Here is a 16,131-nt window from a genome sequence, read left to right as displayed (position 1 = left end):
CTTTGCTGCTGTTTCATTAGTATTGCACAAAGTGTTTGTAATCTGCACTTTATGTCAAAGGTACCTAGCTATATTTTCATTTTTGGGAAATTGGGGCTGATTCAAAGCACAGTGATGATCTTCCTTTTTGCTTTGAACTTCAATGGCTTTTTTTGGTGCATTGTCTGGAACAAGATCCGATATACTCATGTCAGATTGATCACAGCCAATTTTTGGACACCTGGCGGATTTACCCTTCTGAAGCTTCTTGTCAATCAGCCTTTCAAATGCTTCTCTCTCATACGTGTGACCACATACTTAGTTTTTTACTGGGTTCACCATCTCCCACTGTGTTATAGGAGTGCTCTGGGTGACAGGGTTCTTCTCCTCTTCATCTTGCAAAGCTTAGTATGCAGGGTCCAGTGACACACCCATTTGTTTTTTCAGGTCTCTTAGCTGTTCTTTAGACAGGACATGTTTATCATTGTGCCTCATGGCCTCCTCTATATTATTATTCTGAAGCGCAGTGTATCTCTGGTGTACAAGCTCTCGAAAATACACATGTTCCGTGTCTGAAGCAGATCTAATGCCACTTCAGTTGTAATATCCATTACTGTGTCTACATAAGTTTGGTAGTTCTTCAGGGATAAGAGGGAGGTATCCACAGAGGAGAAGGAGATTAAAGATGCCGCACTAGCATCCATGGTTTAATAATGTAGAGTTCATTGACAGCACTGTTAGGCTTAAGGCAGCTAAGCTATTGGCAGCTTGTTTTGTGGGTGCCCAAACAAACCAAGCACTTCAGCTACAAAAGTGGCACTTCTTGTCACTGGAGTGCTTGGTTTGTTAAACTGTACATGTCCTTTTCAATATCTTACATAAGGGTGGGTGGGAGGGCAGAAGGACAGTTCCATCTTGTACCACTTTTCTTTTCTGCCACTGCTGTGTGGAAATGTTTCTTAGATGTGCTATGAACTGTCATGTGTTTGTGTCATTGCTCTGTCGCTTAGCATCCAGCTAGCTCGCTGCAGTCTTTGTCTCAAAGTGGATGAAAATAATATTGTGACCTGTGAGGTGGTCAAAATTGACTGGAAATGACTGAAAATTAGTTTTGTCGAGAATAATAATAATGTGGGAACAAAAAAAAGAGCAAAATTATGTGATTTTAGCATATTTTAGCTATTTTTCTAAAGAAATACAGATCCAAAACCAAAACACGCGAGGGCAGTTTTGTCAAAACCAAAACACAAACTTAATCCAGATCCAAAACCAAAACACGGAGGTCAGTGAACATCTGTAATATATAGTCCGCCCTCATTCTCTCAAGTGTCATTTTAGAACATACAGCGTATAGGGAGGAAGTTAGCTGCGGTGCTCTGCTCATAAAATGGTGTTAAGGGTAGACCAGGGACATAGGAAATCAGTAGAATCCTGTCATTATTGTGAAGCAGTTCTGTAGAGCATAGTCAGCTACAATAGTTTGCTGATTAATTGCTTTTAGTTTCATCTTAAATACACTTTACATAGACTAGTGCCTACTGGTGGTTGATAATGCATTGCATATATAATAACGCTAGACAGTATATACAGGCTGAGCTAGATAGATATCATTCTGAACTAACTAGTATATTCTTTGAGAAAAACATTGTGCTTTGGCTGTCAGACAATTAGCAGCAGAATCCAAAAAACAAACAGATTTCTTTCTTTTAAAATTGAAAGTAATCTTGTGTGGGGCAGTGACAAGTGAAACAATATTTTCTAATCTTTTCTATTTTCCAATACTTGTCTTTCAGTGAAATCTATATTTAAAAAAGGGAGTTTGTGTGTGAGGAACTGAAGCAAGCCCACTGGATAAATTAAACAACAAACAAAAGTTAGTGTAAAGTGCAAGAGATACAAATGTTGAAACGCTATGCACACACTAAATTTGAAACTTTATACAGCAGGCATTATGTGGAATGAAGTGGCAGTAAAAATCCAATGTCATTATGACATTATGTCATTATGACAATGACAGAGGCATCAGTAGATATTTAGACAAGCAGATACCAAACTGTAAAAAGCTACCTAATTTTCTGTCGCTACATAAGTAAATGCTGAGAGACGAAGGTGGCCTGGACACATGCTACAAAAATTCAAAGATTAGACACACAATACATTGGCAGAGTATTCATCGGCTGCTAAGAGCATGGCTTTCAATACCTTGCCGCTATATAAATAAATGAGGATGCTGAGATGCGAAAGTTGCCTGCACCCATACAACAAAAATTCAAAGGATAGGCACACAATATATTGCCAGAGCATTCATCTGCAGTCAAGAGCAGGGCTTTCTTACCTTGTTTTCCTTATATGTTCTGTGCGGCAATGCTGGGGACTTGTAAATACGTATGTGGGAGGAAGGAAGGAAAAATCATTGACCCGGGGTAAGCTTCGTCCAACCCTGTGGTAAAGGGGACTGCCTGAGACTTGCAGGACAGGCAGTCCCCAAGAAGTGGTGTACTCACTCTGATGCCAGGGCGGCGTCCCGGCTGGTGACAGGCAACCAGTGTGCAGCTTTTTAAATGAAATCATTGCTGACTTCTGAATAGGGGGTATCTGAGTACCTGTGAGTTTATCTAAATCTATGGGCTGCTATAGGAGAAGACCTCTCCTGCTAGTTCTAAAAGCTTATGACAGTTATTAGGAAGCCATAACATTGTAAAGGATTATATCCTGGGACCAGTGGTGTAATGGCAATTTGACCTTTCACTGTTTGGTTTTACTATTAGTTGTTAGCTGACTCAAATTGCTCTCTCCGCCACCATTTTTGTTTAAATAAAAACTGTGACCCTTTGCAAAATTTACGTTGGTGTCCACATGGTTATTTATGCATTAAATTACAGTAATAGTGAGTCTGAACATGCGAAGGAGGTTTGGGGGAATTAAGAAAGCTCTCTGCAGTCTTTGGCCAACATTAGTGAAAATTGGAAATGTTGTGAAGGGATCATTAGAAAATAAGACTGGAAATTAATGCTAATGCTATAAATAGTAATATGGGAGTAAAAACAGTTCAAAGTGACATTATTTTACCTATTTTTCACTATTTTAAAATAAATCCAGATCCAAACCCAAAACCTTTCGCGTTTGTTTGACAAAACCAGTAGCAAAGCCAACACCGGTTTTAAACCGAAACACGAGGGTCAGCGCACATCTCTATTGAATTGAAATTAAAATTTACTAGTTTTTTTTCCACCAGTCTCCAAATCAATGTCCCTCCTGTTAACCACCTGTGATTAGGAAGAAAATCCCAAACCCCAATTGTTGTAATGAACAACAGTATAAAACCAAAAGCCTTGTATTCAGAAATAATCCCAGTCCGGGTTGTAATTCTGTGTAGAGGTTGAAACATTGAAAAGTTTCTGTGCCCTCAGCACTTTAATCAGAAGTGGGACTTGTTCCATACACTAAATTAAAGGTTTTTTAATTTCAACTTGTTACCCAAATCCCCACCAGCCCTGGTATTAATCGGAACATGACTAGATTTACCAGATGGGTTGGTTCCCACCAGTCCAGCATAGCCTAGTGTTGATTTCAGCTTTTGCTGTAGGACCCAATACTGTTTTTTTCCCCTGTAGCCTAAGTACTTTTGGATGGGGGCGTCCTTGTCATTTATTTATTACTTAATATTTTTTTACACTTTAAAGGCCAGTCATTATCATCAGGTTGATGATGACTGACATATTTGTACAGCATTTGCATCACGATTCGCTTTGAGCATAATTTGATTATATACACAGCATTTTGAGTTGCACGTATCCATGCCGCTGTAGGGAGAGCAGAAGCTATGTTGCCTAGAGGTGAGATGGGGGTCCATAGCTGCACAACCTGCAATGGCTGTAGCTCTGCTATTGCTTGTGATCTATTAAAATCACAGAGCAAGTGCAGTGAACCCATAATAGGGCTTTGCTGCTCAAGTGCAGGCCCCCACATGCTCAGAAGAGCAGAGAGGGAGGATGGACAACATCTCCAGGCTATGGGGCCCAACAATGTAGCATTGCACTCTTGAAAATACCTGTTCAGATGGAGAATATTTAAAATATAGATAGCAAAACTTATATAAAATGCTGTTTTAAATGCAAATGAAACTTATTTAAGTGAAGTTTATTACATTTTTTGGGGTACTTATTAATTATATGGACATCACTATAGCTCTTCTACTTGAAGAAGTGGCACAGTGCTGGTGAGCTACAGTGATGTCCATTTGATTAGTAAGTATCTTTCCTTTTAGTAAAAGCAGTACTGCATTAAAAATAAGGTTTTATTCTATGAATAAAGCATTTTTTTGATACTGGTATTACCAGAACAGGGTGCGCCGACATGATGATTGATAAATTGGCTCTCCCAACAGGGGTTATTGTCTATAATAATCCTATTACTATATAAGTGGAAACAAGTCAGCCAGCAAGAACACCCGTTTTTCTCCAAAGACATTTATGCCCTTTGATAAATAAGTCCCAGAATTTTACACCTAAAACAACCTTTTAGGGATGGGCAACAGCTCATGCGCCAGTGTGGTATACTTGCCCCCCAGCTAAAATTAGCCAGGCTGCCACTGATTCCCATTCCCATTCTCATCACAAAGATAATTATTTTGTTAAACAGAATGGCATAGGAGTGGCTTGCTGAAACAATTACACACAAAGGTGTTTTCTATTGCAGGACCAGATGTCCTTATGGGCGAGTCCATCATAAACAAAAACTGCATTCATGCGATACATGATTAAGTAAATTATATCTCTGTGTAAATATTGGTCAGCAACCAACCAGCCTTAGGGGACACATGTCATACAATTGGTACTCATATTATATCCTAGTTGAATTCTAATTCTATAGAACTTGCCATGAACACAACTATTTTGAAAAATATTACTGAAATGAAATATGGAAATATTTTAGTATATTTATTTAAATTGTCTATTGCATCATATTTTATGAATTCCAGGAGACACAAACTTGCTTTTCATTTACCTGGATTCTGTAATACTTTACCCAGTTTCCAGGCACATGAGAAGTGCTGGTTTTCAGTATGTAAAATAATGAGGAAATACAGGAAAGCATTAGCTTGCCTCAGAAGGTGTGTAGCATAAGATTAGTCCCAGGTTGACATAAATAGACAGCTCTCTGGGAATGAACTGCATTATTAATTGTATTTGTCTGAGTATATTCTCTTTATGATTTTGAGAACCTGTATTATTTGCAAGGGACCTTTAATATCCTCACACCATGGTTGCATAAATAGACTCTGCTCAGAGGTACATGTTGCAAAGACATCATCATCATCATTTATTTCATTATATAGCGCCACTAATTCCGCAGCGCTGTACAGAGACCTCACTCACATCACATCCATGGTTTAATACGTTCTCGGGAGTGGAAAGGTTCAGCTAGCACTGACTTCACAGCGATAAGATCCTCAGGGGACACTAGTTCATGTACAGGCCAATTCAACCCAAAAAAATTACCCAGGTCCATCCAGTCCTGATTTAGAGAACTTAAGAGTTTTAGTCCAGGGAATCTAGCAATCTGGAATACTCATCTAGTGATGTAACTGCTTCATTTGGACCAGTAACAAATTCTGAAAGGGAGAAACAAACAGGGCCACCAATAGAAATGTCAGGCATTTTCATCACCACCATCAACCAGGCATCAGTCCAGTTACTTTCATATGAAATAATAGTGCTATAGGGCTCTTGCAAAACCCTAAAGCTACAACATATACAGGCTATTCTGGCCATATATTGAAGTATTCATATTCATTTTTGTCTACTAAAAGTATTGTTCTAAAAAGCTGCACTTCAGGTATGATGATTATTCTCAAGGTGTAAAGGGATGGAAAAAGCATACTTCTTTAAAGCCATGGTCCTTAAAATTTGCATTGCCATTTGTCACTAAAGTGAATGAGAAAAGTAATGCAAAGCTTTAAACAAAGAGGTGTCCAGATTTGAATTGGACAACATGTACATGAAGAATCACATTTGTTTTACATGAGAACCTGTTTGATACAAGATACAAATTATTGTATGCAGAAACCGTTTTTTAATGCTCATCATGTTAGTTTGTTTGACAGGATGAAATCATTATTTCTAGGTCCCAGTATGTTAGTGCAGTTGGTTCCTAAAATGACCACATATAAGCAAAATGTGTTCTTGGTGTTATCAAAAAATACCTGTTAAAAAAACCTCCCTTGTGCACTATGGATATACAGAAAAGCCACCTCCATTCGATTGGGAGAGCATAGAACTCAGTGCTTACAGACTCCTCATCTCAGCCTGCATATTGCTTTTATGCATCCCTTTGTTTTTCATGACAGATCTGTGACTTAAAAGATCTGTGAAGAAAGCCACCAGGGAGAAATGTGCAGTTTGAGGCTTTACCTGGAAGCAGAGTCCAGGGCCATCTTTTCCATTGGGCACGATGGGCAGCTGCCCGGGGGCCCCACAGGCAAGGGGGCCCCATAGGCACGGCTCTTAATGAGAATAAATAATCCTGCAAAAGAAAAAAACCTGCAAAAAAAACCTTCAAGGGTCACTGAGCAAGTACATCTATCTATCTCTATCTCTATATATCTATATCTGTATCTATATATCTATATCTAGAGGCCCCAGTGCGCTGCTTTGCCCGGGGGCCCATAATGTTGTTAAGATGGCCCTGGCAGAGTCCACCTACTTGCATTTAGTAAGCTCTTTTTTCATGTTCTCTCCTTGGCATTTTTGTTTCATTCCACCTCCATAGACAATTAGAACAGTTCATCTAAGCGGTGTGGCCACATTAGGGAAGTCAGGGGGTATGATGGTCTGTAGAATCGCAGCAGGGGGATGTACAGGACATTGAGGAAGGTAAGAAAAGACAAGACGGGAGAGGGGGAGAAAAAGAGGAAAAAAAGAGACCAAGAGGTTGGGAAATAAAATTAGGAGAGGTAAAAATGCAAGGCTGTTTGTGGACTGTCTGGCTCTCTCCTTCCTGTTATTGCAGATTTCACAACCTGCTGCTCATTTCTTATCTGGATTCTGGAATGTTGGAATCTGTATGGAAAGTGTATAGGTACATGAAATATGAACAGCTGAACAATAATTGAACACAGTACATAGCACCAACTGCACAGGATGTAATGTATACATTATAATAGAACATAGATTTATTACACACAGTCTGTATAAACTCAAAGGGAATATTCATGTTGGATGACAACAGGGCCGGACTGGGACTAAAAATCAGCCCTGGCATTTAAAGCACACAGGCCCACCTCAGATTCAGATGATAATAATATTACAGTACTTTTTGCAAAGGTCATTCTTATACAGTGTCCTGTGAGATACAAATATATTATACGCAGCTTGACTCTCTATTTGCAGCATAGGGCTTACCAGTATCAGATAATGGTATGTACAGGACAGGAAGAGAAATTTGGGGCCTGGTTACAGTGAACTTTTGGGACTCCCCTCCTTAGACGAGTAGCAAAGAAACTGTGAGCCGCCGCTGTGCGACGTTGCCAAAATGGGTGTGACCACATTGTGCTGGGGGTGTGGTCAATATGGGGCATTGATACATACATTATAATAAAACATTACATTTATCACGCCCTCCCAGCCACATCACACCCTCCCAGACACATTATGACACCCCCAGCCCACTGTACTTATCTATGCATCTGGTGCTGCTGACGTCCATCAGGGTGGGAACTTCCTGTAGAGTGAGCAGGGAAGCTCCTAGTCTCACGAGATTACAAAATGTTGTGAGACTTAGAGCTGCTCTGCAGTTTGTGTTCTGTCAGGGGACTGGGAGCAGCTATCAGCTCCCTCCTGCTAACCAGAGCTGGATTAACGCTCGGGGGAGCCCAGGGTTTTAAAGACAGCAGGGCCCCTATTATGTAACATGGTTATCATTTTAGACAAATTTTAGACAAATACACAGGCAATACTGTGTGCCCTACTGTTAGATGCACACAGCTCTGCCTTCACGAGCAGTACGTTGTGAAGCGGGACATACCTCCCAACTCTCCATGCAGTCGGACCAAATCCTGACTAAGCAAGACAGTCACCCAAATTCAGGACTGTCCCACCAGATTCAGAACAGTTGGCAGATTGTCCTGCTCTCTCCTACCTGTCTTGGTCACTTTCACCACCTGTGACTGCTGGTGTCTTTAGCTCAGTTCCTGCTCGTCTTGATCCTGAAATGTTGGATGCCCTATTTTGGAAAAAAAATGGGTACATGAGATTTAGAAAACTCCAACCAGCCCCAGTGTTAAATCAATAGCACCCACGTTTTGTAATTATGCCTCCCTCAATTCTCAACAATAATAATAATCACATTTAATAAGACCTATTTCCCTCCAACCAGCCCCAACATTAAATTAACAGTATACCCATTTAATCAAAACCAATCCCCCCCCCCCCCCAAACAGTCCCAGCAATAAACTAAATAGCATTTACCTTTAATAAATATACCCATTTTCCAAAACCATCACCGGCATTAAATAATTCATATTCACATTTAATAAATAGCCCTCCTCCCCAAAATCAGCCCCATGTTCAATTAATAGCCCCAAACCACCCCAGCATTAAATTAAATTAAAGGCACCTTAAATAATTAGCCCCCACCTACACTCCACCATTAAATAGCTTACGTCCCACATTTTTTTTTTTTTAAGATCTTCCCTTCCCTTACACACTATATTAACATACAGCGGCCGCTCACACACACTATATTATCAAACTGCGGCCACACACACACACTATATTAACATACTGCGGCCACACAAACACACACACACTATATCAACATACTGCGGCCACACACACACTATATTAACATACTGCAGCCACACACACACACTATATTAACATACTGCGGCCACACACACACACACACTATATTAACATACTGCGGCCACACACACACACACTATATTAACATACTGCGGCCACACACACACACACTATATTAACATACTGCGGCCACACACACACTATATTAACATACTGCGGCCACACACACACACACTATATTAACATACTGCGCGCCACACACACACACACACACACACACACTATATTAACATACTGCGGACACACACACACACACACACACACATAATATTAACATACTGCTGCTCGGAAAAATGACAATTTTTACTGCTGGTCTTCCAGAGATAAAGTTCATAAATAGCAGTGAAACTGCGATAAGCGGCGATATAAAAAAAATGGTAATTATCATAAAAATAGATCACTTTATCTGATCACTAAGTTTTACCCACATTGCATGATCATTAATAAATAATATACATACACAGTGCTCATTTACTTGCTTACCAATAGTCAGACAATGCATGTTTAATCTTTACTAACATCCATCCAATATTTCTCTAGGCTCACTAATGTTCTTACACTGCTCCATGGCATTAAATAATTCATATTCACATTTAATAAATAGCCCTCCTCCCCAAAATCAGCCCCATGTTCAATTAATAGCCCCAAACCACCCCAGCATTAAATTAAATTAAAGGCACCTTAAATAATTAGCCCCCACCTACACTCCACCATTAAATAGCTTACGTCCCACATTTTTTTTTTTTTAAGATCTTCCCTTCCCTTACACACTATATTAACATACAGCGGCCGCTCACACACACTATATTATCAAACTGCGGCCACACACACACACTATATTAACATACTGCGGCCACACAAACACACACACACTATATCAACATACTGCGGCCACACACACACTATATTAACATACTGCAGCCACACACACACACTATATTAACATACTGCGGCCACACACACACACACACTATATTAACATACTGCGGCCACACACACACACACTATATTAACATACTGCGGCCACACACACACACACTATATTAACATACTGCGGCCACACACACACTATATTAACATACTGCGGCCACACACACACACACTATATTAACATACTGCGCGCCACACACACACACACACACACACACACTATATTAACATACTGCGGACACACACACACACACACACACACATAATATTAACATACTGCTGCTCGGAAAAATGACAATTTTTACTGCTGGTCTTCCAGAGATAAAGTTCATAAATAGCAGTGAAACTGCGATAAGCGGCGATATAAAAAAAATGGTAATTATCATAAAAATAGATCACTTTATCTGATCACTAAGTTTTACCCACATTGCATGATCATTAATAAATAATATACATACACAGTGCTCATTTACTTGCTTACCAATAGTCAGACAATGCATGTTTAATCTTTACTAACATCCATCCAATATTTCTCTAGGCTCACTAATGTTCTTACACTGCTCCATGGCAGATTATAATACAGAGGCACAGAGCTGACACATGAAATATTATTTGTACACTAACCTCACCTTATTTTCCTGCTCACAGCACAGGGCACAGTTAGCATGGTGTGTGTGTGAGGTGTAACTGACTGCTCTGCTGTCTGCTTGCTAATACACATACACCCGAAATCCACGCTGCAGCTGCCACTCCCCCCACTCAGACCATGTGATTACAGCCAACCAACCAAGCCAGGGAGGGGTGCATATGTTATGAGTCAAACCATATGACTCCTGACAAGAACGCCGGGGAGTGACTGGTCCTGTCTGCAGGTCCATTGGGCTGCCGTGCAGGGGTGGTTCCACATCGAAATAGTCACCAGCGGAGTGAGCGCTGTGACTGCTGGAAAAAAAAAGAAGAAGATGCGGACAGCTGATCGGCCCATCTAGCCATCGGCCCTTCTGGCATTTGCCAGAAGTGCCAGATGGCCAGTCCGGCCCTGGATGACAAGCAGTGGAGGGCTGACAACTTTTGGTCTGGAGTGAAAGCAAAAGAAACAAGCCAAGGCCCTTCCACCAATGCGGCAGCAACAGAAAAATGGTCCTTGGCAAAAACTGTGCAGATGGGGTTTGACTTATGTGGTTGTGGTTGTATATGGCCAATAAAATATATGTAAATGTGATATTTCATAGAACCATCATCAAATAAAACATCAACCAGAACCATCTGAGTAGTATTCAACATCATTGTAACCAAAACACAAGAGAGCATGATTTTGACCACCACATTTTTCTGTCACCCCCCCCCCCCCCCCCACACCCAGACACATAAGGCCACCGCTGTACTTACCTTATAATTCTCACATCACTATTGGTTGAAGCTTCCTGCAGAGTGCGGAGAAAAGATTAGTCTCATGAGAAGGATTTACCTAATCTTGTAAGACCAAGAGCTCTGTGATCTAATATGTCCAATGTGAGACAGTTTAGCAGCATAAAATTAACTGTGCACTGCAGCCTCACACCTCTGATCCGATGAAAAAATCCAAGCAAGTGTGAACAATCCCACAAAAATCCAAACATCTTAACAAATTGGCAATCGGGCGGCTAGGAGAGAAAGATTGTTTTGTATATTTTGCAAGTGTAAAACAGGTAATCCAGACAAATTCCACATACAAACTCCATATTGGTAACAAAGCCCGACCACTCTACTGTCCTGCAAGTTATCAAGTTGTCTCTTGAAAATTAGATTAGGATCCAAGTGCCTGTACAAACCCATGGGTATATGGACTACACAACTCCATCCTTGTCTGATTCCTTGGTCACTATATTTTCCATGGCTTAAGATTCCACTATGACCTGTCTCTGCAAAGATAATAAATTGTCCATGGTATTGCCTGGAAATCAGAAGTCACGACTTACTCAGAAACTAGGTCAAGAAAAATCTTAACTAATAGACAAAAACCCAAAAGCTTAAATTAAAGAAGAGAGACCTAAAAAAAAATAGAAGCCAGAGTAGAACCATCCAAGCCTCTTCATGCTGATGTCTACAAAATTCCAAAATGGATCAGGTCAGGGCTAGAATGACATCATTAGAGCCCCTAGTTAGACCAGAAGCCAATATTCTCTAGCCTCACTGGCCCGGCCATAGCAGAACATACGATACAGTATCACTACTGTACACGTCTCAACCCGATAAATTGAGCTAATGTTTTTCTCACTGTTTCAAGTTGAAACATACATGCTATGCAAGGAAAGAGCCACTGCTGCCCCTAAGGACAGGCATATTGTGTTGTGCAAGCTGAGAAGTAATTTAGCATTATTCGGGGGAAGGGGAGTACAAGGGCCAAAACACACTTGGCAAACTCTAGAGGAATATTTTACAGATACAAATAAAAATAAACTATAAAACAAGCCATAAGGACATGAAATGAAGCTATTCTCAATTTACATTTCTATGTATCTTAGGCAGAAAAGATCAATCCATACAGTATGCAGAGGACGTTTCTCCCATTTCAAGCATTGTGTAGTCACTTTCTCCAAATGGCCAAGTTACTATGAAAAATGGATTTTGCCATGCAATAACTTATTGCATATTGGGTTACTCTTCTAAAATTCAAATGGAGCTGCTTAGAAAAAAACAAATTCTGGAAATATTAGCAAGTTTGATGTGGAAAAGTACAAAATCATAAAGTTAATTCTTTGGGAGGTACTCAAGAAACACAGCTATTACTTTTCACTGTAATCACCAATTAGAGCATGCCTGCTGTATGAGCAATGCTTGTCTGAAATGACTATGAGAAATGTTGTACCTAGCTGTTATTGGGAGGAGCCCTCCGAGTTATAAAGGAGCGCACACTGCTGTACTAACAATATTACAGGGAAATTCATCGTGTTACTGCCAGAAACCACACAGCTGAACCATGTCTAGCTTTTTAAATAAAGCCCAGCAGAAAACCCAGGAAACAGGTAAGATTTGCCCCAGCAGTGTGCAAATAATTGTTTATTCACTTTGAAAGAAGTAACAATATAACCTTGAAAGAAAAAAAATGTAGCCAGGTAATACAATGAAGTTATGATTTTCAAAGGTGGACTATGTATCCCACGTCCATTTTAAATTCAGACAAAAGAAGTCTGTTCTATACTTTAACATTCTGTTTTTCTGCAGCATTAGCCCTGATGAACAACTTTGTTGTTTTCACAGCAATGCACACGCAGCTTAGCAGATGAAAAATGATGCCAGCTCCTTTGTAGACCTTGTACGAAGTAGATGCCTTCCCTTTTACTGGCTATTCCATAGACATTGTAAGCTTGTGAGGGCTTTTGTTCTAAACAAATTGGGTTTTTGGCTTTGTTGGGCCAGTTGCAGTGGTGACCAGTAGTTACCATTTGTGTTATTTGTTCTTTCACATTTGTATGTAGCACATGAAAATGCTGCCCACGCCATCATCATTAGTTATGGTTGCCATATTCAAGTGTCCATGCAGCCCACATTTGTACTAACCTAGAGGGAAATTGTCAAAAACCAAATAATTGTTGACTTATACACCCAATGTGTGCATAGTAGAAGAAAAATGTATAACTTCTATGGTTAGTAAAACGTTTGCTGCAAAGAAATAGGCAAGAATGCAATACATTAAAAACTAGTTTGCATAGCTTTACTTATGTGCTCTCAGAAGCAGTGTTTAGGGAATGAAAATGAACCATGCACCTGGGAGTAAGTCTCTATTTAAGTTCATAAGCTTCTACAACAAAGTCTTTTAAAACAGTAGAGGTTTTGCTTACTGCTTGTGCCTCACTATTTCATAAGTACATTGTAAAAATGCAGCTGTACGAAGTATCTCCCCCGACCACCTTTTTACCTGCATCACAACATTTTTAAAGCAACCATTGAATATCTAAGGTACTTCTTTATACACTACAGCTTTTCATTTTCCCAAACTCAGGCCAGTGGCTGGTGGTCACCGATTCCCAAACAGAAGGGAAGTAGGCATATCCTGTGCAATTTGTCCAGGTGATACATTATTACAGGATAAAGCACTAGCACTGCTGCTGCCTTCATAGATTGAAGCAGTGTCTGTATTACTCAGAACAAAAAGAAACATTTTTTTTTCTTTTGTCTCCCCAGTTAAGCAAGGAGAACAAGTAGTCCAGGACTGTGTTGATAAAGGCAAAGATGTAGGTCAACAAGGTAGGTTTATACCAACATTTTCTATATATGTAGATATCCTAAATGAGAGAATGCTGGTAAGCTGCATAGTTTTAGCAATACCAGAGTGCTTCCAAATGTAAAAATATTGTTCAAGCAAAATGTTAAATTATCAAGACCTATTTGTTTGGAAGAGGTAATCTATCTAGACACCCATATTTCCACAGCTTACCACCTTAGGCAACGTCAAACACAATTAAATGTATAAAAAGGCAAGCATGTATGTTTTCTGAAACAACGCCTTATAAACAGCAAATGGTAATTAAAAAGTCACCTCCCATCTCTTTAACTTAGCAAGTATAAAGAACTTCTGTATTTTACTTGACTTATAAAATGCAATTGTTAAACTACTGGAGTCTGGCATCAGTGCTAGTTATCATGGGGCTTCAGGACAGTAATCGGACTACACTTGATATGTGTTGATTAAGCTAAACTCTTGTGTTCCTTAGTAAGATTCACATTTTTTCCATGATCGGTATTTCCTCTGAAAAAATAGGTTGGCCCCCAACATGATTCATCAAATTCAGAGTCTAGAGATACCAAATATGTGTACATTATGATGGATTTATAGAGCCCAGGTGCAAGGCACTCTTTATTACAGATGTTCAGCGGAGGGCTGGAAAATTTTAGCACGTGGGCAGGGGGGGGGGGGGGGGAATTTGGGCAAGGTCGACTCAGCAGCCTATTAGGAACATTTTAGAGGGAAATAAATGCAGGTGATCCAGTGACCTGGCCCAAGTTAGCCCTCTATGGGACCAGCCAGACCCTGCAGATCATCCTCATTTTATTATATAGCACCAGCAGATCTCATAGCGCTTTACAATTGGGAACAAACAGTAATAAAACAATACTGTGTAATACATACAGAGAGGTAAGAGGGCAGATGTCTCTTCCCTGCCAAGGCTTCCCTGTACATAAAAGGGAGCTTTTGTTAATGCCACAGTATTTCCTGTCAAAAATGGAAAACCTGGTGTAAAATATTCTATTTGAATACTATGTACAGTATTCAGGTGGCCAAGAACATTAAACAATGGCCCCTATCACTCACAACCAAGTGAAGACATGCTTCAATTCACATAAGTCATATACATTAAGTCGACACCAAAAGATAGCAATCTGTGTTCAGGCGGTTATAGCATTCAATGAGGTACCATCTTCTCCTTCTAAATATGTACCCCCTCTGGTAGTAACAATGTTACATATGTAGCCCTTCAATGCAGGTCCCACGTAGCAGATACTCACTGGAAGCAAGCATCAGATTATAGCATCCACTAAGTTTTTTCCTTTCATATTTGAGAGATTATGTAACCAGTTTGCTTTTATTCAATAGTGATCGACCAAGGATGTGAAGCTGTTCAAAATACATGTGACCAAGTGAGCGGGCAGGTCAAAGACAAGGTCCCTGGTGTTTGGAAGAAGTGATCAAGACTCTTATACTATAAAGTTAAATAGGGGGGGTGTTATCAACATAACTCAGTCTGCTATTTTCCGAAACCGATAATAAAGACTTATGTTGCTTAACCTTAAGTGTTTTTCTAAAAGAGGTAACTGCTTACTTGACGGGACAACCGATTCAAAAACGCGAGTTGTCTACTTAGACAGAAAGTTGCAGGTTTGTTTATGTATTTTTTTAAGTTTGGGAGAGGAAATTTTTTCAGCTGCGCTAATGTTATAATGACAAGCATCAAGGGTTTGTGATTTTTTACTTTTGTGAGTTTAGACTTCTAAAATAACTTTAAGCTTGGAGGCATTTTCAAAAAATTCTGCCTTGCAATTAAATGTTACTTCTGTAAACAGCAGAAGGGCTGTACATGATTATGTATATAGTATTCAAAGCACAGCTCACAACAGGTTCTTTTAACAAATTAAGCCCAGTTTCAAGTTTGTAAGAAACATTACTCGATTTAATGCCAACTACCATAAAATACATTTTCACCTCATCACTAACATGAAGGAAGGATTCCCATATTTAAGTACGTGTTCCTCATTCTGTTTAGAAATGAAACATCTACTGATGCTGTAGAGATTGATGTAAAGTCATAATGGAGATCTCACCCATGTCCAGCTAATTTTAACCCCTTCTTCACTGAGGCTCTCACCCCTGTGCGGAGTT

General features: G+C 39.8%; 1 long non-coding RNA gene across 1 annotated transcript; it reads left to right on the top strand.

Annotated features, from left to right (window-relative positions):
• Positions 1-12,623: 12,623 nt before the first annotated feature.
• Positions 12,624-15,539, top strand: LOC142161418 (uncharacterized). Its single transcript, XR_012693394.1, has 3 exons — positions 12,624-12,778; positions 13,938-14,000; positions 15,349-15,539. It is a non-coding gene; the product is annotated as an uncharacterized LOC142161418 (long non-coding RNA).
• The last annotated feature ends 592 nt before the right edge of the window (positions 15,540-16,131 follow it).

The sequence above is a fragment of the Mixophyes fleayi genome, chromosome 6, assembly GCF_038048845.1.
Source record: "Mixophyes fleayi isolate aMixFle1 chromosome 6, aMixFle1.hap1, whole genome shotgun sequence".
Taxonomy (NCBI): Eukaryota; Metazoa; Chordata; class Amphibia; order Anura; family Limnodynastidae; genus Mixophyes; species Mixophyes fleayi.
Note: the sequence above shows the minus strand (reverse complement) of the source record. Positions and strands in the feature narration are given on the sequence as shown.